The sequence below is a fragment of the Mastigoproctus giganteus genome, chromosome 1 (genome assembly GCF_048544385.1).
Source record: "Mastigoproctus giganteus isolate SK-2022 chromosome 1, ASM4854438v1, whole genome shotgun sequence".
Lineage (NCBI taxonomy): Eukaryota > Metazoa > Arthropoda > Arachnida > Uropygi > Thelyphonidae > Mastigoproctus > Mastigoproctus giganteus.
In genome coordinates this window covers 103,362,785-103,389,923 of record NC_143575.1, presented here as the reverse complement: position 1 = coordinate 103,389,923, position 27,139 = coordinate 103,362,785, and the positions used below count along the sequence as shown (strand labels likewise).

Genomic DNA, 27,139 nt, shown 5'->3' with positions numbered 1-27,139 from the left:
AGAGTACAAAGAGGACATTTATTTATTATTATTTCAGTTATGCTAGACACTGTTCTAAATGTCGTCAACCTTTCTGTACTCGGAGTCTTGAGCGTTCCCAAAGAAACTCGGTTTCGCCTTCCGAATACGTTCAGCATTTCTCCATATGCTACTGTGGTAGGATTTTACGCGTATCGGTGACCTAGAGCATATTACGCCATTGTGTATATGCCTGAACAAGTGTGTTCAAGACCATTTGCAATGGGGTAAACCGGGAATAGCTCACTGGTGGACCCTACTTCCTCCGCATGAGATTAGCTAACTACAGCCTCGACTGAAGAGGCATTTAGAAATTGCTCCAGGCTATGACAAGACTCGAATTAAGCCCCTCTTCAAATGAGTGTCAGAATAGCGAACCCACTCTACTATCATGGAGGATTTCTCCATATGTAATTGGCAACACATCGAGAAATGCATTTTTTTGCAGAATGCTTACGATTTCCATTTATCTGCATCTTAGCAGCAACCACGTGCATAACTTTAGATACTCATAGCTCTATAACTCTTGGAAATGGGATAAATACGCATGTACCACTTTCGACTCTAAATCACCTTGAGTCGAAAATGGTATAACGACCTCCCGAAGTTTAACTATCGTTTCGCTGTGCAGCTTATACATACTATATTCTACAGTATACATATGGTTGGTTCTAATGTATGCATTTCTCAAAGGAATATTTGTGAAAGTAGTCAAAAGCAAATAGAGAGTCCTGTTTTAACTGCGTATCAGATGTTGACCAACCAACAGAAAACAAGTTCTCGTGCTACGAATTGCATTTATCAATCTCATTCGCACACTTCATAAAACTGTTAATCAACTCTAGCTTTGCAACTTCAAATAAATGCTTTAACAGAGCTCCAATAACATTCTCAGTCTAGAGTTTCAAGCGAGATGACACAGCATATTTTACTACAGCAAGATCATGAGTTCAATGAGTAAATCATTTTTCAGGGTGTAAGCCACTTCGCAATAAGTTGACAACTAGAGCTCGCGAGATTATTAAATCTAAAGTCAAACGCTGACACGTATATTTGATAATTTATTGCCCCTCGCGAAAACATTACTTTGACAGCTAATAATTATAACCAGACTCCATTAATTAATGGTGAAGTGTTTCTTCGTGTGTACATTTCTATCCGATCATGGAAGTGCTCATTAATTTTATACGTTTTTCCATTGTAAACCAAAGCTTGAGTAAATGCTAGCATTCGGGACCTCATTTGAATAGCAGCAGTAGCTGAATAGATTAACTACAAGAATGCCTGAAACAGAATTAATGATTCCTTTTTAAAGAAAGGCTTTGTCGAAATCCAACATCACTAGGAATGCAACAGTCAAAGTACACGCATTAAAATGTAAGAACTTATAACCTGTTGGTAATTAGGAGCAATAATTGCATTATGGACAAAGAACTGCAGCTTAAGAAAATATATTACTTTTCTTCCTTACAATGCAACTGCGAATGGTGTGGTTAGTGTGGGCGTTTCAAATAATTTCCCTCTTATTGCAAAATGCATTGTTTATTGCCAGCAGTCAGATCAGATACGGGAACAGCCACTTCAAGCTTGTATTTAACATGGCAGCCCGCACACATCGACTGTTCCGGAAGAACCATTCATCACCTGTTTCCGCCACCTTTTAGTGATGAACTTAAATCACACGGTGTGATGTAAATTTTGTTTCGAATAGGAGCCACACAACGCGCTTGACATAACTGCGATAAGATGATCACGTGGTGTGCTAATCACCATGGAATCCTGCGAGAGGGAAATGATACTTCCTCCCCCTTTCGTTCCGTGCCTAGGTTAAATTTAAACCTGTGATAACAGCAGGGCTGGAAAACTTCTCATTCTAATGACTTTAATGATAGGAGCAGTTTTATACTGGGTGGAAGGTTTTATTTTACGAGCAGCGAGAACGAGGCGTTGTTACAACGATTTGCCACCGTTATCTTTCGTTAACTAGCTGCTCATCTGTGTTCTAAGAGAAAAAAAGATAAAGTCGTAGTTAAAGGGGAACCGCACGACAAGTAGTTAAGAAAGATGATGTTATCTTTAAAATCACCAGGCCTACTTGCACCCAGAAAGCAGCAATCTCAAAAGAAACACTAAAATGGCCCATTAAATAAAGTCGTCCATATTCTTTAAGGAATGCTTAATGTTAGGTGTGATTTCGTAATCGTCCTTCATTACTTGAGATACGATTACCATTATTTCCAACGCATTGATTAATCTTAAGTTTGAAGCAGCGAGCGAATTCTTTCTTTTATATACCTTGTTCATATCTGCTCTTCTATTGTTACTGTTTATGAAAGTCATATGATCTTCTTCTTCCATTCGCATTAAGGCGACATTCTTGTCAAATGTCCAAGCTTGTTATAATGCCCTGACCAATGGTTCGTGTTTAATTCTTTCTCCATTTGACCCGAAAAATATTCTTGGATATTAAACATCAGTTTCTTAACACACTAATAGACGCATATTTCGGATGAATTCGGTGAGATGTTTATGATAAGAGCTGAGGGAGCAATGTCCATGAGCATCAGTAATTGTGTTTGCATAAAAGCTAAAGAAGCTTCCGTAGCCGAGTGGTCAGGAGCGGGAGTGCAGTACCAAAAGCTCTTTGAGTACACTGGGGTTCAAGCCCCTGACTGCAAAATATGGTCGATTTGCCAATCCACACTGGATTTCCGTGGCAGATTATGGTCCATTTCTCTCAACATGAATTGTTGACGAGTCTTCCATTGTGCAGTGGATGGATAATGGCTTCAGTTTAAGAGCTAAAAAAAAAAAAAATTCAAAATCGAAATACCGGGAATAGAATCCATATGATTCCTCTTAGGTCTTCGCCTGAAACTAAGTAGTTAGAACCAATTTAAAAAAAAAGTCTTTTTGGAGAATTTCTTTATTCTGAGAGAGAGGAGAATCAAATCCCTGAACAGTGATCAGTAGCAATGCTACTATACTATCACGGCGAACTATTTTCGATGAGCTGTTAAAACTGAAAAGGACAAGTAGATCCTTTGAGTTGGGTTTGGGTTGTTACAGAAAATGGTCGAGGCAACCATGAGACGTCTATATATTGCATTTATTATCTGATCCGCTTGGCTGCATTGCGACATGATGAAAAACCAGAGTTTCCGGGTTGAGATCAACTAATTGGGTCTCGGTGTGGAAAAATGCTCAAATAATTTACTCCTGTCCCTGGGCATAATAAAAGCAACTTCAAGCAGTAACTTTTATTATTCAACTTCAGTCAGCAACGAAAATCGAACTAAGTTCCTTTCTATACGGTGCAAGAGAGCGGCGTTGCTATCTATTCCGTTATCTGTGAAGGCTTCAAGATGGAAATATAAATAATGGTGCTGAACGTTATCATTTTTGTGTCGGTGATAAGAGTTAAAAGAGTGCCAACAGTAACAAGACTGTAACTTAGTCCCTGTCAGTTTTCTGTACCAGTACCATTCAGAGTCGAAAGCTTCGTACTAAATCAAGGTTATGTGAGGTTCGCAGCGGATCATTCAGCGGAAATTGAATTCCTAGAGATTAAGTTGTATTTATCACTATTTACATTCAGCCTTACTAAGCGCCAAGTTAACTTGTTCCATACTAAAATTTTAAGAAGCATACTTTATGCTCTGAATAGAATGACACGTTTTTCTACATTCTTAGCAAAAATATTTTTATGTAACTTTTTGCTTTAAAAGTGTGCGCAAGTTGAATCAAGGGAAGTAGTAACTGTATCCCTCTGAAATGAATGCTTAATTTTCATTGGTGTATGACGTTCCTGAACTCTAAAGTGCAGTAAAAACATATCATCCTAACGTTAAGAAAGAGTTCACTGCTGGATTTTTTAGCACTTCCCGAAGTTACATGATCTTACAAGGATCGGGTAAACTGGTGTCAGAGAAGTTCCAAGGCCTGTTTGTTTTAGGATAAACCAAAAATAGGAAATAAATTTAAAAATAAACCTTTCACCAATGACAGATAGATTAACTCACTCTATGATTAAAAATCAGCATATACTAAGCGGCAAACCAACTAAGGCTATAAGGCGACAGTATATTGTCTGTAACTGCATGTAGTCTTGCAGTTACAGGTAATTTTCTCCAAAGCAATATCTGTTTCCATTCAGAAACAGATATTGCTTTGGAGAAAATTACGACACCAACCAGTGTCTGTGTGCGAGGCGCAGCGCACTCGCACACACACACACACACACACACACACACTGGCATATACAAATAGGTATAACAGGGAAACACAGTCATCAATAATAAGATTAATAATGCAGTGCGCGAATTAACAACAAAACTTTAAGCAGTACATGCAGATCAGAGTACATAAAACAGCGTGAGGTTAAATTTTTACTAAATTTTTTCTTAGGTAAGTTTCAGTAATGATTTGTAATTTATGACAGATTTCTACCAGATTTTTACAAGCAGTATTAATTAATTATATATATATATATAGCCTTTTTTACAGTAACGTATAACAAAGTGAAGCTAACAATACAAATGGACCAGTTGAAATATACTGGTGTGCAAAATTTAAGGACCAGTCAGGTTTTCACCTAACTAGGAGTGGCCTCGATATGGGAAAAGCATACCAAAGGAATCTCGTGAGGTACAGAAATTATGAAGGAAACAACACTGACACAACAACGGAAACAAAACGGTACAGAGGGACTTTATTCAAAAATGGCAACCTAGCACTGGCTGCCATGAAACAGATATATCACTGCCAAACAAAGGTAATAAGTGGTCCTCAGTAGGAGATATGGACACCCCTAATGTCGATGCACGCTTTGCACCGCCTGTCCATACTTAGAACAATGTTGTTGGTAAGTTCTTGCGGTAACATCGTCCATTCCTCTGTCAGCTCCATCTTCAGCTGGTAAACATTTTCTAGTGGGTGTGGGTGTGCCGCTAGGCGTCTCCCCAGAGCGTCCCATATCTGTTCGACCGGCGGAAAGGGCAGGCCAATCCATACGAACAATGTCCTCACTTTCCAAAAGCATATCAATAGCTGCAGTGCGTTGGGGTGTGGCGTTATCATCCATAAACAAGAACTCGGGGCCAATGGCACCTCGAAACAGACGCACATGGGGAAGCATTACCTCAGTACAGTAGCGTGCACCGGTTACAGTACCGCCATTTTGTGGTTGTAACCTTTAGAAATAGTGTTGGTCCTTAAGTTTTGCACACCAGTTTAGAATGTTTTCTCCCCATTTATACACCGGACGACATTTTGCATACAATGCATGTTTACAAGCATATATTAGCCAGACAGTGGTCGTATTTCTCTAAGCATATATTGCCTATAGTCCTTATGGGTCGAGTTTTTCTTAGCAGATTATGGACTCTTTTGATTCGGTTCACACCTGTCTTCCCCGTGAAACCTTGTTTCATTGTGCAAAGTGAGTGAAGGCTCTGAGGGGACAAAGGAGAATCGCCTAACCACATTTATCTCATGTACTGCATCTTGTTTGAAAGTCCTTCTAGCTCAATTGAGAATGCAAATTCCGACGTGCCACGGGGCGATGACCTCGATTTTGGATACCACCCACTTGAAGAGCCAATATTACCCCAGCATAGAGACGCTTCACGGTAGCGAGGGCTGCAAATACCGAGATTTCGACGCCATAAACTTGAAAAACTGAGGTCTGGGGATCGTTTTGCAGGTCTAATAGGCCTGTTAAAACTGCAAAATAGGTAAACTGATCACAGAATAATATGCAAACAATTTACAGACACAATATCATGGTCAGTTGCCTTCACTAAAATTCTAAACAACCCGATTATCTATATATAACATTTCCGATTTGTTATTTTTAACAAGTGTGTTTTGAGAGAGAAATCTTAGTTTCCAGGCTGATAATTCTTACTTCAGACCGACTAACTCAGCAGCACATGAAAACCCTAATCAATGACTTGGTTCGTACGCATTTCTATGTGGTATTCACGCACTGACCGACTAATCCAGCAAGTTCTGCTTTTCTCGTTGGACAGCTTGTAATCACTTTACTTAAAAAAATTGGAAAGTCCTAACATTGTCCAAAGGAATATTTACTTTTCTTTTGCTTGTTTATTGTTTACTTTTCATATAAGTAGTTTACATTTTGGCAAATAAAAATACTCTCTAAGGTTTTGTAACATTTTCTAACATTGATTATTGTAAAACATACTTACAATGAAATAACTACATCAAACTATAAATGTTTGCTGGTTTTCCAGAGTACTCTTTTGCCGCAGAAAGGGACAGGAATGTTTAATAACATCATTTTCTTAATAGGTATGCACGTATGTAATTCTTTCATTACAGTAAAGTTTGTAGAAAGTGAAAAACTTGCGTTAAAATTCCTCTAAGTTCATCTCATTACTTAATGGACCGTTGAGACGTACTTCATCTAAAGAGTCATCTATATCGATTGCAATTCTGAGATGTCTGCTACGATGTAAAGGATTTCGCGCAGATGCTGACATGAATTAAAAGGCTTTACGCTTTGAAACGGGTAGTTCAGGAGGATTAATCAATTTATTACAAGCATGTGAATTTAAGGCAGCTAAAGACCCATTAATGAAGATATCGAAATGGGTTTTCAAATGCTGTTTTTATCCCCAGAAGGAATATAAATTAATGTTTAAGATAATTGAAATCCAAAAAAAAAAACGTTTGAAAATTGCAATAATAATGGTGAAGCTTAAACTTTCAAACGCGATCTAACTGAGAACATTACTTGTGTTTAGTTTTGGTTATTTCATGGCTAGATATTCCTGAAGTACAGGAAAGTGGCAAACCCCCTCCCCCTCACCCCCTCCATAAAATTCAGATTCCAGGAGTGTGCGAAACATCTCAAAAGTACTTCATTTGTTCGATTATGATCGAATAAGATGATTCTTTTTCTCCCCTTTAAATCAACTGATATAAAAACCTGATACAATAATTTTTAGAACTTTATTTAATAAATAATTTCTATAAATACATATTTACAGGCACGTAAACATATATTAGACAGTCATATTACGCCATATTTCTTTAATCATATGTAGCCTATAATTCATATCGGTGGCGAATATTTCTTAGGGTGGAGAGCCTGGCGTGGATTTTTTTTCTTATCGCAATTTATGGCTAATCTAGATGAAAACAATAAATGAAACGTGTGCGTTTCTTCTGCAGTGAAAAAGTTCAAGGTCGGTGCCAAAGATGCAAATACACACAGGCGCTACAAATATAGCGGTACCCATTAAAAGTATCTCACTGACTGATATTATATAAAAAAAAAATGAAATGTTTATTTAGCTATGGAAAATGTTCGAACAGCTCGCGAGGACCATCTTTCATATTAAAGCTTAATTTCTAATATGAAGTTAAGTCCTATGAAGTTAACTCCAATATTTTGATATTATTAGTACCTGCCAGCGCATCAAACCTCCATTTCGCATAAAAGAAAATGAAACCTGAAGCTGCTACTGGATACACATTAAGCAGTCTGTACTTATCACACAACGTATCACTACAAGCCGCTTGAGGACTTCAACAAAATTATAAAATGGGCATCATTTATCATGTGATGCAAGCTGTTGAGTTCACGTAATCCTCAGAAGCACTCTTCCCACACAGCCTTCGTGCTGCTATCGAAATCATTTTTCTACAAAACAGCAAGCGATTATTTATTAAATACTACATAAGACGCTTGGTTTCGCACGAGTTGCAGTAATAAAAGCCTGACCCCTGAGATGTTCCAAACGGGAAAAGAACATCTAACCAATATTTCTTTCATTTATTTGTAAATTTGTGAAGTGACGTTTATGGCGTGCCAGTCTTTCATTTATGATATCACAAAAACTTGGTGTAAGTTAACTTAGAGCAATGCGAACTCCATGGGCGAAGGTAAAGAAGTCAGACACTGCGCTTGCTAATTTTGGCGAAAGATCATAACTTAATTACCCTAACGAAATCGAAAATCCTTCACTTTTTAACTTTGATATCTGCAGACAATAATGATGTCCTTTTATAGAACATATTACTACTAATTACAAATTAGAAATTTTAATAGCTTATGAATTATTTAATACTTTAGAAAATGACAACACGCAGAAACACAACCTCAGGATTTTCTTAGTACTAATGCAAAGTTTCTGGTGTCTAGGTCACGTGGTCTTAGAACCACAACACGCTATTATATTCAATGTGAAAATTACAGCTGGAGAAAGAGATAAGTTACCCATCGAGGGTCTCCACGAAAATAAAATAAAATAGCATCTTATTTGCAGTTAACATGATTAGATCAATTCTGATTTTTACCCAATTTACCATAAACACTTTCAATGTACAATATTCATTCCCTCTGATTATCTTGTGCCATACTCGCCCATAACCATCTCTGCAATCTGCAGAGATTGCAGAGATGGTTAAGAATTCCATTTTCCGATGGTTCGGGCATAGTAATCATTGATACACTCCTAAACATTAGTTTAGTTATTTGCATTATTTTGCTTTGCAGAGTAGTCTATCTTCAGCGAAGTAACTAACACAACAGTCGAGTTTTTCATTAATAGTACTACACAGACTTAGCAGAAATATTATGCACTTCAGAAAGCAGCTTCAAAGGCAACACTATATAACAATATTAGCCGCACAACTGCCTTTTTGTTCGTTTATTAATATTATATAATTTCGTAATTATAACTGCTTAACGGCTGAAAATTTCATTTATCTGTGGTGAATACAGCCGCTTTAGCGAAAAACCTTACTACGAAATTGTAAATCGTAATCATAAATCCTTGGGCAAGCGGCCATAAGAACCTTTAAGGCATCCTGTTGGTAGCCTGCAATGGCGTTTCGAAGCAGACACGGTGTTCATGCTGAGATAGTGTTCTTAATCTTAATAAAGTCGCTAATGGCTAGGTTTGCTCGCAAGGCTTTCGTAGTTGCCAGACTCCAGTGTTGATGGATTGGCTTCTGGCTATGGCTGATGTATTACGTTAAGTATCTGGCAATCTGCTGCTCACAATATACGTGATTGATTCGGTCTGTTACAGTTAGTTACGTGCCATTGACGTCACCCATCACCGTTATCTCAGTCCTGTATCTACACGCGATGACCCCAAAGGACATTCTATCACCTGTCGCGACGTTTTCTTCTTATTTTCTCCGCTAAATGAGTGTCTCGAGTCACTATTAAGAGTGACGTGAAGTCATGCAATGCCATTCCAGCACATTAAGCCTGGCCCAAGTTTCTTATATATTTATTACAGATCTTTCTAGGGACTCCACCCTCGATCCACGAATACTTCGCACAACGAGCAAAGAGCAACAATTTACTTGGTGTTCTCCGCATTCAGCAATATCTCAACTCTGTTTTATTATTCTGAAAGGAAATGGCATAGTCCCCTCATACAATTTCACAATATTTTTAATGCTGAACTATTTCAAATAGTTCAGAACTGGCACGCAACATTGCGTGCAACTCAATTTGAAAATATAGTGCGCATTCGTAGTGCCTTTATTACCCCTTGATAGGAAGTGTAAGAAATAAAGTATGGCAAAGAGACCGACCATCCACAAGTAATTAAAATTAATACATTTTAAAAAGAAAATACAGCGGATGTATCAATATTCAAGGGGATTCCCTCCCTACCTTTTTATACCGGTGGGCTCCACCGGCGATTATTTGAGGGTTCTTGATTTCATTTTAGGAGCTACTTATCACTGTGGCTATTACGTACAGCAGATATTATTATGACGTATTATTTTATATATAAAGTGAACACATAAACAAATAAACATTACACTGAACAGAAAAAATAAATGAAAAGAAAAAGAAGCATGGCTAAAATCACACAGATAAAGAAATTTATGTAAAATTTTGATACTTTTTTGGCACAAATTTAAACAAATTGGTTTGAAATTTCCACTGCTATAGAAACTCCTAATAACGAACAACTGAATGGTAACATCACTCAGGTGTTTGGCAGATAAATTACATCTGTATTCAGAATTTACACTGTTTCGTTTCCAGGAAAGCGAATGTTTCAAATTTCGAAGGTAAGTAAAATCGAGATCGGGATCTCTATGTTGGAGTCCCCCTTTATAGAAATGGCGACATTTAGCAGATGTTTACAACTAGAAAGAAAAAACTGGCAATAAGGACTATAACAAGAAATATGCTAGAAATTATCATACGAGGAGGGGTTCAAAAAAATAACTGTATTCACCAGGAAGTGGCTGTGATAGAAGGTTGAAACGAATACCATGTATTGCACTTTTTAAACTTAGCCACCAGACAAAATGATACATTACTGCCACCTCTCAATACACTTTCGCAGACCAATGTTGTAGAAGTTCTCTGACTATCCTTCAAACCACAACTCGGCAGCAGAAATCAAGCCACCATCAACAGAAAAATATTTTCCATGAAGAAAGCACTTCAGGACAGAAAAGAGAAAAAAATCTGAGGATGCAAGATCGCGGGAATAAGTAGGATGCGGCAATGCTTCAAACCCACATTGGTGAACACATTGCAGTATGCAAGGAATGAGCACGGGCATTATCATGGAGTAGGCACACACCTTTTGACAGCTTTCGCCGTTTTTTTTCTTTTAGAGCAGCATGTAGCTGATTATACTTCGCCACCACACTACAACCCTTTTGAAAGCAATCTATTAGTATTACACCACGCTAATCCCAAAAATACTGATAGCATCACCTTGCTAGCACTTTGGTTGCACCTTTGCCTTTTTGGGGGATGGTGATTCTGCATGCTTCCATTGTTTTCACATTTCTTTAGTTTACGGATCCTAATGATGGATCCAAGTTCCATCCATGATGATTAGCCGTGAAAAAATCTCCTCTTGCTTTTCTTGGCACATCGACAACATTTCTTATGCCCTTTCCTTCTTATGGCAAGGGATCACAAATCTGGGAACCCATTTAGCAGGCACTTTATTCGTATGAATCTGTTGATGGATGATATTCCCCACAGACCCTACGCTGTAATGGAGATCTGCAGCTAGTTCTTTGACGGTAATATTGCGATCTTCCAGGATTAATGCCTAAAGTTTTGCAACACTCTCTTCTGTTACAGCAGTTTCTGAGCGTTCTGGGATTTCTTCGTCATGCACTGAGGTTCTTCCACATACGAATTGTTTATATCAATGTGCAACAACACTGTAATCTGGGCAGTCTTTTCCATAAATAGCGACTATTTCTTCGTAGATAACTCTGGGTATTTTCCCTTGCAGAAAGAAGGACCGAATCATTGCTCTGTATTCCACTTTATCGATTGTGGCAATTCACTTCATTCAGCGCCAAAGAGGAAAAAATGACTTGACAAATCGAAACCAAAATTTGTGTGGTCGATATAGAGATTTCAAAGTATCAAACAAAAAAAAAAAACGCCTGTATTTCAGAAAAAAATATTAATGATGTTTGAATACAGCTGTAAGAGTTTATCTGTGTTAAGAGATAAGAAATATTCTACGTTAAAACTGGCTGGCTTTTAATCGCAGGTCATGCTCAAAGTTCAGTAATAAGTGGTTGGAAATAATAATTAGTTCAATCTCAGGTAATATGATCATAAAGTATGAGACTCGGAATGGGCATAAATGAGCATAAAGAGGTAGTCATTAGATCTATGACAAAAAAAGACCAGTTAAGTTTGAGGAAAACATTTTGATCTTAAAATCCTTTTCACGTTGGGCAATGATGAGGGTTTCGCGTTTCGCAGTTCAGTTGGATGCTAATACCAATGACTTTAGGCGCAACAGCAAAAGGAAAATGGAAACACCACACTATTTCGAAATGCTTCGATTGAACATGCTTTGAGTATGTCAATCGAAGCATGTACATTTTCTCTTTAAGATAAAACTGATAACTACAGAAAAAAAAATTCTCTAATCGATTATGGCAGACTTCAATTTAAAGCAGGGGTACGCAACCTGTCGATTACGGCAGCAATGCGAGAAAAAAAAAGCGACAACAACAAAATAAATGCAATTAAAATTTAAAATAAAAATCGACCAATTAAATTTTCAAATAAACATTCTGCAACGAATCTCTGATAACGAGTTTGGTAACTTCATAAATTTCAGCTTGAAATGGGAATAATAGGGTTCGTGAAACATTTCAACTGAAATGTCTGTTCTCAGCTGAGGAACGTTGGGGTCTCTTGGGCGATGTGCGAGTAGCTACCAGAGTAACAAGTGTTGCGACCAAAGCTCTTTTAGGGTAATGCACTTAAGTGAATGGACGTTTTAGCCGGATGCAGGAGGGTTTGCAGCTGCGAAAAAGCACGGCAGTTGGAAAATTGTCCGTGAATCTCGGGTTGTGGGCAGAATTTGCAATTTCGCAATTGGTTTTTGTGTGTGATATTCAATGTTCATAAAGGATTCCATCGAATAAGTATTTAACCAGCATGAAGGATGATAATTTGGAATAGTATTCAAAGTGGCTATTACCGATTATTCACCGGGCATTAAACAACTAGAAGAGAAAAAAATCTTGCAAATTAGTGCTATACATTCTCAAACCTAATGTATCTAGCCTTTACTAAAGCTTTTGATACCGTCCCTTATAGAGGGCTGCTATATAAACTGAAAGAAGATGGAGTTTCTCTCTGGTAAAATACTGCGCTGAATCGCAAGCTGGCTAAAAGATAAGAAGCTGTGGGTTGTCACAAATTGGTCACTTTATAGAGTGGATCAGAATAACAAGCGGATCCCCTCCCATTTCCTATTTCTAATTTTCATAAATGATATTGAGGAGGGTATCCAAGGGAAGCTGTCAAAATTTGCTGATGATGAAGACGGGAAGAGTGGTTAATAATTCCAGTCAGGCGATAATACTTCAAGAAGACTGGACTGATTGCATACTATCCGAAAAATGGCAACTAAAGTTTGATGCTTCTATATATAAGGTAATTCATTTGGGGAACAGAAATCCGGAAGTCAGGTTTAAGCTAAAGGGAGAAAAGATAAAAGTGGTTCTAGACGAAGAAGACCAACTTGTTATGATACAATATGACATGAAATTTTCAGTGCACCGTAAAAAAACTGTAAAAAACTCGGTAGGCACATGGTGTTTTGTGTATGAGTTACAAGACCTTGTTTAACTTAGGCTTTTGCATCCAGTGATAGGTGATATTTATTCTCTGCCTCAACCATTCCTTCGACCTTGGGGTAAGTAGTCCGTTGAAGCGATTTTTTCGGCTTTTTTTTTCCTTCGCGGCGGGATTCGAACTCGCGTCTATCACATTGGTAGTCCAGCGTCGTAACCACTGGGATAATCGCGCCCACTTCTTGTTCTTCTTCTGATTATTATGCACTCTGTACAAACATATCACTACACTCGTTTCTGGTCATTGTACAGAGTTTTGTATATCATCACAGAGAACCATGGCGGAGTTGAAGTAACGTTTAGGGACCTCCTTACATAAGACACAACATATGTCCACATATTATTAGGTATCCAATGGTCTAGCTCTATCACTTCCTTTAGTGGGTATAGGATTTTTTTCCTCTGTTGTTAGGATAATGAGGACTATAGAACAAAGTTTTCGGGGTCGGCTACGGTACATGCATAGTTATACCTCACCTACTCGTGGTGTAGATGGGCACTGAGCAGGCTTTCTAAGGGATCGCCTTCTATTACTCACACCTGGTCTTTTATAAAAATCTGTACTCATCACAGAGTACCAAGGCGGTGTTGAACTGACATTGGGCGCCGCCCTACAGATTTTTTCGGATTATGTACGATTTTTTTCGGCCCCGTGATGGGTGCTGCTACCAAGTGCATGAGGTGGTTGGTTGTGTTCGGTTACTATTATTATTAGTAGTAAGAGAATTTACTATCCTACATGTACTCAGAATCTCCGCTTTCTGGAGTTCATTTATCCTTACCAATATTAGTAATAACGCTAGATTAACTTGTAAAACAGGATTTGTCCACATAAATTTCTAAAAATGCATTTTAATAGAATGCTTTATTGAAGCACAGAATACATATTTGTAAACCTCAAAAAATAAAATAAAATAAAATCAAACAATAATGGAATTTGGCTGCAAACATACTTAATGTTTATTAGCAGTTATTGTAAATGAGAAAGTTGCTAATATTTGCTCTCTGCTGAAAAAAAAGCAAGTGATTAAGATGCAAATATAAAAGTTGCCAGTAAATTGAGATTTTATATTAACTGAATTTTAAAAAAAAATTCTTCGAAAGTACGTTTTTTTTTGTACGTGCCCAGAAAATTAAAATATTTGTCGTACAATGCTTGTAAGAATTTTTTATGTTATTTTCTTTCAGTTGAAAAATACCCGTTCATAATGACATCTTTTATTTTTTTATTTACTATTTCTTATCAATTCCTTTTGTTAACTTCCTTTCTTTCCTAATTGCTTTGGGTGAAACCACGCGTACATAGAATTATTATTCCCAGCAAAAAATGCTAAACTAAATTTCGAGTGAACAATTTTATACATTAATTAACTCCCCTGAATATATTACTGGTTAAAACAAGTTTCAGAGTTTTTTGTTTTGTTTTTTTTTTTTAATTTTATTTCCACTACCGCGAATACCGCACAATTATTAGTATGCTGATTAAAATCTGCCTTGTAAAATCTAAATGCGTAAGGCAGGCTTTTTAGATTTATTTTCCACATTTAAAAATATGAATTTGCTTGAAACTAAGCAAACTCTAATTTCAAAAGTCCATAGGAATTACTACTAAGTTCGTCCGTTAAGTATTTCAACTTACCTCTACACAACGTGGCTCATCGTATTTGAATACCGTATTCCTTCTGTTGCGTTGAATAGCACAAGTGCCTAAAGGATATAAAAACATTTAAGAATCAATACACCGTGAAGTAAATAATACATAGAACATTTAAACATTTAATATTAATATTCATATCTGCAGAGGAGTACATTTCTAGACTCTAATTGTCCATATTCTGTGTGAGCTCCAAATCGTTACCTAATCATGATGGTTGACAAGTTAAACGCATTAATAAAAAACCACAGTAACCTTTCTTGACAATGCAGCATAATCATCATGATCTGCATATTATTATTAAAATTATATGAATTCAAATGTAATGTAATTTCAAAATAATCCGTCGTTACTTATACCGCAAAGGTAATACTCACTTCATCTTCATCACTGTTCCAACCTAAGGTCACGTGAGTCAAAGCCTTCCATCTTTTTTTGTCTTCCCACATCTTGTCTACTATCATTCTCTCCAACTCAAGTTACCTTTGTTTCCACATATTCTCTAATCTGATCTCTCCGTCTGTTCTTGGATTTTTCTCTTGGCCTCTTCTTAAGAGTCCATTTTGATTTCAAACATTCTTCTTGGTAATCTGTCCACGTTCATTCTATTCATTTGTCCAAACCATCGCAAACGTGTAATCATCTCCTCCCTTAAACTGGCTATTCCCAAATTCATTCTTATATCAGTATTTCTTATTTTATCTCTTCTATTTTTAGCTAGAATAGTCCTTGGCGCCTCCATTGTTGGATTCTGCTAGAATCCTTATTCACCCTCCAAGTCTCGGCAGCATAGGTCAATATAGGGACCAAATAAAGGTAAAGTGCAGCCATTATCAATTCCACCACTGCAGGATGGAAGCCTCCTCAACAATTCATGCTGAGGGAAATAGACCATAATCTACCACGCTGGTCCAGTGCGGGTTGGCAGATCGACCGTATTCAGCAGTCAGGGGCGTGAACCCAGGTCTACTCAAAGAGCGTGTGTTACTGCACTCCCGCTCCTGACCACTCGGCTACGGAGGCCCCTTAGGGACCAAATATGCCCTATTTATTAGCTTTTTTACACTTGGTAAAAACTTGATAATACTCACTGTGTCTAAGAATTGTTTCCAGCAGGAATTTGAGATCAAATTACATTCAACCCCTAAATGCATAGTACACTAACAGCTGATCAACATACATAGTAAATTGAACATTATAGCAGCTTGTAGAGATGAAGAAATAATAGCATCCTAATAATTAACAGAGTGATTAGAATTAAGTTAATGTAAGTTGAAGGATATGGGTGTATAGAATGATCTAATTGTTATAAAGTGGATGTTTGTGCAAATGAAAGAAGGATTGGCAAAGCAAAAAAATAGTTCACAATGTTACCACCACTAGGTAGCATCTTTTCCACGCTTCATCATCATCATCATGGTTTTAACTTTTCCAAACAAATGGAAATAATGTCCATTAGTGTATGGCAATTTATCTGCGTTCCCACATTTAATAACATATGGAATGAACAACAGGAGTATACAGGCGATGACAAAAAAAAAAGATGAAAGAATGCAGTATATCAATTGGGACCTAACTATTTCAAATTGCTGCTTTTAACTCAACAAGCGAAGTATAATTGCAGAAGTGGTGTCCAGCTAAAGAAATCTTCCTGCACCAAAAATTACTGTTACATTAAAGCAGCAAAGTGACTATAATTAATGGGATCTTTGACTTAGTTGTCAGTAAATACATTTCTCTGGCGCTCCTGACAGTGAGGACTGGTGATTGTTCATTAAAGAGCTTACGTTTAGATAGAACTCTCTCTTTACTGCAGAGTCAAAATAATGCTATGCCTTGTTTAGGGATTCAGTGCACTACATCATTTAGCAGTCACAATACGTGTTTCGAATCCATGCAAGTCCACTGTCTTCAAAGGAAATTGTAAGGAAAATGAAGCCAGCCGTTTAAATTAAGCCACAACAAACGGTTACCGCTAATAACTGAGAAGTAATCTCAAGAACTTGATGTAGCTTTTTAGCCCCGAAATTCTTGAGTTATGAGTATTAAGCACACCATTCAGATGAAAGTACAATTCGACAGCCCATTCCATATCTCTGGGCTAATTATCACCATATCCAATCGAAAAACGAATCAGAAAAGTAGAATATGGCCGTGTTAAATAATCGTTAAGATGCAATTCTTGAATCAGTGAAACTTGAACGAAAGATGCTTTAGTATCTGAAACAGCTCTATTATGTTAGATAAGGTCCACTGTTGAGAAGCAGCACCGTCGCTAGAAACGTAATTAAAGCTGGATGCTATCCCTCGATATCGTGACATGCTGAATCTCAACAACAACAATCCTTTTGTGGAATTTTTCACGTTCATGTCCCCTTTACTACGGATAAGGAATCTGTTGCTTCGATTTTTCCCATCATCTTTCTTAACTCTGCAGAAGTTAATCGGTTTTCTTTTAGAGATTTATTTCTTCGATTGTTTCGTAATGCAGCCAAAGCAGTACAATCGAAGCTCTTAGTGTCGTAAATGAGTTTAACCAGCAATGCATATTCTCTTAATCAATAAGCACTTTGATTAACCTTTCACCATTCTAGTAGCGACTCCAAATTAATAAGGAAATTACAGTACTGAGGATTAGTTAGTGCATTTTCATCATTACTACGTAGTTGAATTTTTAGATAAACTGAACTTTGTATATTGGCATAATTATTGTAAAATCTCATTTTGTGAAATCTTCATAACGAGTTGCCTCCCTTATACTTCAAATAAGTAACGCTTCTCCGTTAGATAAGATTACACTATTGTTACTTATTTTCACTTGAGTTCCACCACTCAGTTTGAGGCTTTCTGCCTTAAAATATTATTAGTCTAAGAAAAATACCTTTTGGCTTCTCTCGTATTGAGTAAATAAGTCACAACTGGGTTTTCATCCCCATATGCCTTTGGGTACCTACCTGCTCACTGATGAGAAGAAGAATAGCTTCTAAACAGTTCTGTCTGAATGGTGGTACTCAACTGAAAATAAATAACAACAGTGTTCTCCAATAGATAGGGAAGTGTTACTTATTTGCAGTATAAAGAAAGCAACTCGTTGTGAAGGATTCATAATATTAGATGTAACAGTAATGATGCCAATGTACAAACTTCGAAGCTGCCTATCATCTTTTAGTGGTAATATGTTGAAGTATTATGCTTATATCACACTATTCTCTATGCTCTATGGAGGTAGCAAGGCAATAAGTCGTTCTGTATGCTGGTGAGGACCAGAAGTCTTTTACTACCTTAAATTTGAATTTCTCTTCTCTTAAAGGAGAATTCTATTTGGGTAACTGCTGAACAAATCTATCTGCCTAAATTGCCTAAATGAATTACGTTCTGCTTTCCTTTCAACGTCTGATGGCGTCTTGTCTTGCATGTTAATCGATGACGAATGTCACCACAGCAGTAATATCGACATCCTGTCACTTCGTGTTTATTACATCCAAATCTTACGAAATGAGAAATGTTTTCCAGTTTCACTCGACTGGTGCCGCTAAGGCACTCCTTGGAGGGAGAGCGAGAACACACTGAATATGCAATACCTAGTTAAGGATATTCCCTCAGTTTCTGTTAGATGTCTGCTGAAAATGAAATATTTACATCGCTTAAAGCAGAATTACACGTATGTAGCGCACTCACGTGAACACCAGATTGCCAGCAGCCAGAAAAATTTCCAGACAACACGATACCGACGCAAAATAATCACCAGACAACGCAACTTCACTAATCTTGGACGATTTATTATATTTTATAAAAAGTAAAAGTGCTGCGCGCGATATCGTCTGTCTGTAAAGGATAAACATGTTTCGTAAGAAGAAAAAATATATATATAATACGGAAAACCAATTTGCATTTAATGAGAAAAGTTTGATAACTAGAAATGTCTTAGAAATTAAATCTAACAGGTAAGAACATACACTATGTGGGTGCAGTGTTTGTTTCAAAGAAATAAAATTGCTCATTAATACTCTTAGATGCACGGGTGCACACGCACACACAAGAGATTATCAAAAAGATTGGGACTATTTTTACTACACAAAATGCTGAACGACTATTAATGAAACCAATAACATATATTTTTGTCACTGCAGGTCCGCCACAATTTATGAAAGGTAGCATCAAATTCTAACAAAGATAACATGCTTCCCAAGGAACAAACAGAAAGCCAACGTGAAATTCTATATCCCACTGAGGAAAACACCAAGATTAACATTAGAAATTTTGCAAAAAAAAAGTTATCAGGAAGCTGGTGCACCCAGATTCACTGTATTCAGATGACAAATGAGTTTAAAGAGGGAAGAACCAGCACAGAACACGACCCAATCCCAGGATGTCTATAAACACCAAAAACAGGTATTATTATTTGTACGGCACCTATTATTATCCTTGAAGAGAGATGAACTATGGTCATAAAACGTATATGGGTCTTGGGTAATAATTATGGTAACGCGCAAAGGATTTTAAATGAGAATTTAGGAATATCACGTGTTTGTTGACGTTCGGGACCCACCACCCATACTCCTTAACAAAGGACATACATTTTTACCTGCAAAACACTTACCGACATCCGACAAATGATTTTAAGTAGAATAATAGCTAGAGAATAACCTTGGATCAACCACGACAATCCAAAATCAAACCAAGAAAGTTCGCAATGGAACCATAACATAACCCCACCTCCAAAGAAGACACCGAGGTCCATGAAGCTTACTGGCAAGCGTATGAGCGCTACATTTTCCCATATGAAAGATATTATTTACACAGATTTTCTGGAAAGATATTGCACTGTGTCTGGACAATATTTCAGTGAAGTTCTCAAGAAACTAAAACGGAAAGCGGACCAGAAAATACCTGATTTTAAAATTCGGATGGTTACTACATCACGACAACAAGGGTGCACCCATCCCACAACTGTTCAGAAAAGTACAAGACATAAAAACAATTCTTCCGCCAGCTTTCAGTGTGGCATAGTATTTAAGGTCAGGTGGCGCTACCGTTGGTTTCCCACATCGGTTCAGACCTTGCCCTTTGTGCTTTTTTTTTTCTATTTCCTAAGCAGAATGGTTAACTAAAAGGTCGGACACAGTTAATAAACGAAACTCAGAGAAATGATATCATAAATCATTTCTCGAGCAATAACTTCTCTAAAATATTTAGAAAATGGATGAAGAGATCGGGCAGGTGCATTAAACTAGATGAGAAGCATGTGGAAAAGCAACCATCAGAAGTTCAAAAAACAACGCTATGTATTTTTAATTAAATTATCTAGATCTTTTTTAGTCACCCCTTCTTAGTTACAGATACCACAGATATTGCATAATATCCAAAAATAGCCATAATGCTATTGCCATTTTTGGATATTACACACTAAAATTTATTATTCCATAAAAGAAATCAGTTTGGTAATTGATTCTCTTGATATAGAGAATTCAGTGAACGATCAGCACTTTTAAACTCTATCGTGAAAACCTATTGTAAGATACCCTTCTTCAAGTTTCTAGCATGAGATGGTTTTTTTTTTAATTTCTGTACAAAAAAAAATTGCGCATACTACCTCAAACAAAAAAAGTCCTAAAATACACTGAGTGGACATAAATCTAGGATACCTACCTAGTAACGGGTAGGCCCACCTTTCGCCCGGATAAGGACAGTCACATGGCGAGGCATTGGGTCCACTAATTCAAGAAAGCATTCCACAGGCATTTCCTTCCATGCTTGCTGCATCGCTATCCATAATTCTGTCGCATTCCTGGGGATCCAAAGTTCGATGGAACCTTTCCACAGCATCTCAAAGATGCCCCACAGGGTTCGTGTCCGGTGAACGTGGAGGCCATTCCATAGTGATAAAATCTGCAGAATGCTCTTCGAACCATATTCTAATCACCACGGCTTTGTGGGGAGGCGCATTGTTCATCTGGAAGAGTCTATTGCCCTGTGGATGCATGATGACCATGAAGGGATGCAGATGGTCTACAAGAATGGATACGTAACCTTGCCCGTTCAGAGATGCGTCTAGACGTACTAGAGGTCCCAAAGTGCGCTAGTTGAACACCTCCCAGACCATTACCGAACCTCCTCCTGACTGAATAGTTCCTTGCTGGCATGACAAGTGCATAGCTGACAAGTGCAGTTTTCGCCAGAAACGCACCCTCCCCTCCCCTCGAAATAACTGGAAACGGGACTTATTGGACCAAGAGACCTGTCTCCAATAATCCAAGGTCCAGTGCCGATGTTCTTTCGCCCAGTTTAGGTGTAGAGTCCTGTGTCGCGGTGTTAGCAACGAGACTGGTGAGTCAGCGCTCCCATAACCTATTGCGGCTAATGATCGTCTGATGATCTTGGTGGAGACGTTTCTGGCACCTCCCTTGTTGAAGTCGGTGGTGATTTGTGCCATTGTCGCTCTCCAGTTGGCTGAAAAAATGCGAGACAGACGTCGACGGACGGCCACGTTCATCCACCACCATTCTCCGTCCACAACGCTGTCCACGATGAGATGTTATTCCGGAAATGTCGTATTCCCGATAGATTCTTGATACTGTCGAACGGTGAGAGAGCAATATTCTGTACCATCTCTCCGATAGAGTGACCCATGCGTCGAGTCACTATCATCCCTCTTCCAAAGTCAGTTAACTAACGACGTTTATCTATACTGACGTCGAATTACCGCCTATGTGAAAGCAGTGATGCAATGTACCTATATACCTGCAAGCGATGGGTGCATCCACTAGCGCTAGAGACCGCGTCGGGTTGCCCAGGAACCAGGTATCCCATGAATTCTGTCCTTGCAGTGTACTATCCTACGTTCTAAATTGGAGCGTACTTAAATTAAAAGTTAAAAAAATAAAATGCAAATAAATTAATATCGTCCTAGCACAGTTCTTATGCGAAACTTAGACTCCGAAGACAGCTGTTGTTGTTTGTTTGGTTTTTAGGAGCATTAGCAACTAAGGCCATATTGCTCCAGGATATGCGGTGGTCATTCCTTAACCTTTCCGCATCCTCCGTATTTGGTGGTGACGGGCTCGAACCCCGGTCTAATCAAGAAGCGTGTGCTACGCACTGCTGCTCCTTCCCACCTGGCTACGGAGGCGCCCGAAGACAGCAAAGTTAAGATTAATGCTTTTGATATGTGGTCTGCTCGAAGAATGCTTAAAATTAAATGGACTGATAAGAATGGGAATAAAGAAGATTGGAGAAGAATGGGAAGTGACTACAGATTATTGAATGAAAAGGAAGTGAATTTATACGAGGCATACCATGAGCGGGTCCTCTCGAAACAGACTAGTTGCAGCACTAGCAGGATGGAAGGGGAGGAGGGAGGGAAGGAGATAAGAGAGACAAGGAGGCTAAGAAGAGAATAGCTAGATGACTTAAAGGAATGGTTTAACAGGAAGAAATACTTTGATCTGAAAAGACTTGCCCAAGAAAGCTTGGCGAATCATGACTACGAACCTTCGACAGGGAGACTGCACCTGATGATGACTTTTTATTAAAAATCTCTTATGCAACTGTTTGTAAATAATTATGCCATAACCGAGCGCACATTTAACACTGTACACTCCATGTCAATGGGGCTATTCAGTCTGAAGTATGTAATCATATCCCCTAGTCAAAGGGAATACGGGGGCTGCTCCACCCACAATCATGCCCCCTTGTCAAAGGCTGCTTTAGGGCGTCTCAAATCAGATATAAAGTCCCATGAAAATAACCTAAACAACCCTTCTTACAAATACCGTTTGATCGAAATATAAATAAGAAATATTCTGGGACCAGATATAGTACGTCGAGGCCCCCCCCCCACATAGGTTTAAAAGTACATTCCACAAAAAAGGAATGCACTACAAATAGTGCAAATACGAACTATTACCACTTGTCAATAAATATCTACACTGTAGAAACAATTATAACGTAAGGAATTCCAATAACATCATTGCTTATTTTATACTGATATTACCAAATAAGACCAAGCATTTCATTATTTTCAAATATAAAGAATTTAATGTAAGGAAATATCAAACATCAAATGCATTAAACTACTATCACGTATGAAATATATTAAGCGCATTGAACTAAAACTTAATCGAAATCGGTTTTGTACATGACGCATTAAACATGGGCTGAAATCCCATTAAAGATATTTAACCGTTGTGGCGATATCTGTTTAAAAATTTGTGGTTGAAAATGAAGAATTCTATCGCTATAGTATTCGTCTCCTAAAATTTGTTGCGAACCCTTATTATAAAGCGATATGCCTTTTCATGGAATAATGAATAAACCCATGAAAAAAAATTAAACAAAGGATATAAAAAAGATTGATCAGATTCAATAAAAATCACCCTAATAGAAATTAAACCAGAAAACACTTAGATATATAAATAACCACGTAGGGGAACACATTAACTTTGTAAATGGTCGTTTTATTGAAAATGTGCTTCAAGGGCATTAATTTTATGCAAAACTCAATATTCTATTAACTTTAACGCCACTGCCTTAAACAGAGAATTGACATTAACTCAAAGGAGCTTTCTTTAAGAGTGCTTAAATTTTAACGTCTTCCAAACTCGATATAGAACTGGATTATAATTTAATTTTCCCTTGGAAGAATGCCTCTAGAAATGATTTTAGTTCCATAATAGATATAAATATAACATCGTTATTACTTTATTGTTATTTTATGACAGTTACTTGACGCGACTTGATGAAAATCTAAAATGAATTTAAGTGCTCTTCAACGTTGTAAAGATTATTAAATTACTGAGGAAGATGGTGTATATCAAGAAACAATATTTCAATTTGTAAATGTTCAACTTACAAATTGAAATATTCTGGATTAAAAGCTCCCTAAACAAGAGGAAATTATTATCATTTTGTTGTTTTGTCTTTAACGCCTCATGGTCGAATTACTCTAGAGCAAAAATATGCATGGTTCCAAAAGTATGGAACTTTCAAACCTAACTGGAACTTTTACAGAGGTATCCAGAATCTTAACTCTGCCCTGAGGCTCAGGTCAACCAATTTTGCCTGTCTCAATAGGAAGCACCATAAGATACCTTAATCAAATTGGCTCTGGCAAAACAACATAGATGACAAAAAAAAATAATTCCAGAGAATCTATATCGCTAATACACAACAACGCATCACTAAAAAGCACAAGTGGAAACCAAAGAACTGAATTGTGAATTATTTTAGCAATTATGAAGTCTCCTTTATCAATTCAAGGAAAATACACTCCAACAAAGTCATGTTAGAGCTGTTATGCTGTTAAAGGTGTCTTCATTGTGTTAAGCGATGGAACAAAACTGCAAAAATTAAATGTTGTTCAAGTTGGGAAAAAGTGCGAATGAAATCTACGAAATGGTAAAATAGGTGTTTATGATGCTCGAACACACCCACGTGGTTTTTTCTGTTCGGTAAGATTTCATGATGGCAGTGAGGAACTGGAAGAGATCGACGACTGTGAGCATCGTCCTCTTCACAAGTGAGGTGCAGTGAAGGGTTTTTTAAAGTCGTGGTACCTATGTGTACCAGTGAACCGTATTTATTTATTTTTTTTTTATTATTTTTTTTTTTTGGAACGTTGGACATCAAACACCATTTCGAATACCAAAAAACGGTCGAAAAACTTCGCACATTGATTGCACCTCATCGTCGAATAATTTCGCACATTGATTGCACCTCATCATCGAATAACTCTTCGAATGCAATTGCAACTCATCGTCGAATAACTCTTCGAATGCAATTGCAACTCATCGTCGAATAACTCTTCGAATGACAAAAGAACTTCACATTAATAGAGAAACAATCATTGCAATTCTGGAAGAAAATTTAGACGAATGGAAGATCTGCGCTGGGTTTGTTCCGCACTGTTTGATTGCTGAATAAAAGCTACTCAGACTCTATGCATGAAAAGAGCTTATCCAATCTATTACTGATAAGTTCTCCTTTGAGTGAGTCCATCGTAAACAGGTAATGCGTCGTGGTGTTTTAAATACGAAGTCAAAATGAGTCAAAACACAGATGGCGATCAAAACTGCCCACAAAAACATTTAATTTACTGAAATTAGTGTTGAAAATCACTTTCTTCAATAGCAAGGAACTCATTCGCAAGAAATTTGTTCCACCAGGTAATAAGGAGCGAACGAGGAGTGCTATGCACATATTTTGGATCGTTTGTTTAAAAGAATTCATCGAGTAAGGTCTTGGTTTTCAGGTAACTGATCCCTGTTTCAAAACAAGGCTAGGTCGCATTCTGTGCTGATCAATAAGGTGTTTTTGGCAAAGCGTGGGATTGTGCAGTTAAACACTCCCCTTCATTCCCTTGATTTATCTTCCCCGGACTACTTCTTGTTCCCCAAATTCAAATCCACCATAAGAGAGGCAGCAATTCCGACGGTATAGAAGACACGATTATTTTGTCACATTAAAATAAATGCGTTTCAAAGGAGTTTAAAAACTTTTTCAAGAGCTCTATGAGCGTTGTCACAAGACACAACTGAAGCCACCCAAGGCGATTACTTTTTTTTTTTAAATCTAGCATCTACATTTCTTTAAATAGACTGAATCCTGTAAATTTATTTCAATTTCAAACAATTCATTAAATGCAAATTTTATGTAGGAGAAGGTTTATAAATAAATCCTGGTAATATGTTTGATGAACAATGTGGCCTCTGTTGAAGAACCTATTATCATTTGTTATTGTAAAAATGGTTCTTTTGGCCTGGAACGCCTTAATTCTTATAGAAGATAAAAAAGACAGAAGAGGTCTAGTTCGTACAGACTACTAAAGCGTCCACTGCCCTGTGAGACTCCACCTAGGTAGCTCACTGGTTATAATCGCCCTCCTCCCACTCCATGTGGAAAAGGATCGGGTTCGATTCCCGTCGATGACGCAAGGAGGTGTTATAGGTTTTTTTTTTTTACTCAGTGGATGAGTTAGTCGGTCTTAGGCAATGATAGAAAAGTCTGCCCCCAGGAAACTCGGGTTTTTCGTCCAGCAAAACAGACAATTGACCAGATAACACACCCAATTATGAGCTCATTATATTATAAGTTCGGTCTACGGTAGCCTAATATAACAGCATTTTGTCCTCATGAAAAAAATCTGAACGGTCACAAGGTGTGAGTGATTTTCCACTCACACATTGTGACCAAAAGCCCCGTGATGAGGTAGTTGAAGAATATCCCAAACTGTTCAAGAAATTGTTACAAAATCAAGTCTGGCAAGGTATTTACAGTGCCAGAGATTTCGCTCAATGCCTATTCAACAGAGGACGAGTTTATGAACAAATATTAAGGTTTATATTCGAACATTTTTGAAATCCGTTCAAAACTTCCAATGGCCATATGGGTAGGACAGTTTTCTAGCATTTATTATTATGGTTTTGTTTGGGGCTTAATGGCACATGGGCTATTAAGGCCATATTGCACCAAAGATTATATGAAACCCAGTCTGACAAACTAGCATGCTGTGGGCTCGCGATTTCAACACCTGAAATCGCGTCATCTGAGCAAATCCAATATTTAAAACCTCTTCCCTTTAATGAAAAAGTTAGTATGTGGTGCGAATTTACACGAAGGTTTTCGATTGGTCCTTAATTATTTGAGGAAAGAGTTAATGCAGTACTCACACCACCATTTAAATAAGTGGGGAAAGGTGTATCAGGACGTTTTCAGACTTCATCCTGTACTGAATTAGATAAATAAGGCCTCCTTGACAAAATTATATTCCAGAAAGATGGAGCGCCACTTCGTTTCCTCTGAAGTGGAACAAGACTTCTGAATATTGCGTCTATCAGAATTCTCATTGGTACAAGTACTGATATTAAATGGCCTTAACAAAGCCCTCTTCTAAATATTTTTTATTAGAATTGAAATATTCAATCAGAAGAGAGGTGTTCAATGCTGATGAACACTACAATAACTTAGAGTAATCGCCTGTCTCGCTTAGCGTTAATAATTGAATACGAAGGTGGCTATTGAATTCAGGCTATGGATACTTTTATCAAAAGACAATTTGCAATATTTTGCATTTTCTTGAAGTAATAAATAAATATCAGTGGTTATAAAATTCAATTAATCATTGAAATTTATTTTATGCTCATCCAATGCATAAAAATAAGCACACTGTAGTAATTAATGTGGATGTTCCCGCGTGATGTCTATTCTCGTATATCAATCAACAGTTTCGGGAAATTGAGTATTTTTCGAAACTAGAGAGGTAAAACTGAGAGTTTTTAATTAGCACTCCTTGTTCACTGCAGCGTTCTCTGACATGAAGACACCCTGATC

The 27,139-nt window shown here is 37.5% G+C and overlaps 1 protein-coding gene across 1 annotated transcript in view; it reads right to left on the bottom strand.

Moving 5' to 3' along the window:
* LOC150091068 (polypeptide N-acetylgalactosaminyltransferase 13-like) overlaps positions 1–27,139 on the bottom strand; it is a 320,974-nt gene that overhangs the window by 273,825 nt on the left and 20,010 nt on the right. The window contains exon 2 of the mRNA XM_090381577.1: positions 14,798–14,865. The gene's annotated coding sequence lies outside the window, so the exon portion shown is untranslated. The remainder of the gene's footprint in view (positions 1–14,797; positions 14,866–27,139) is intronic.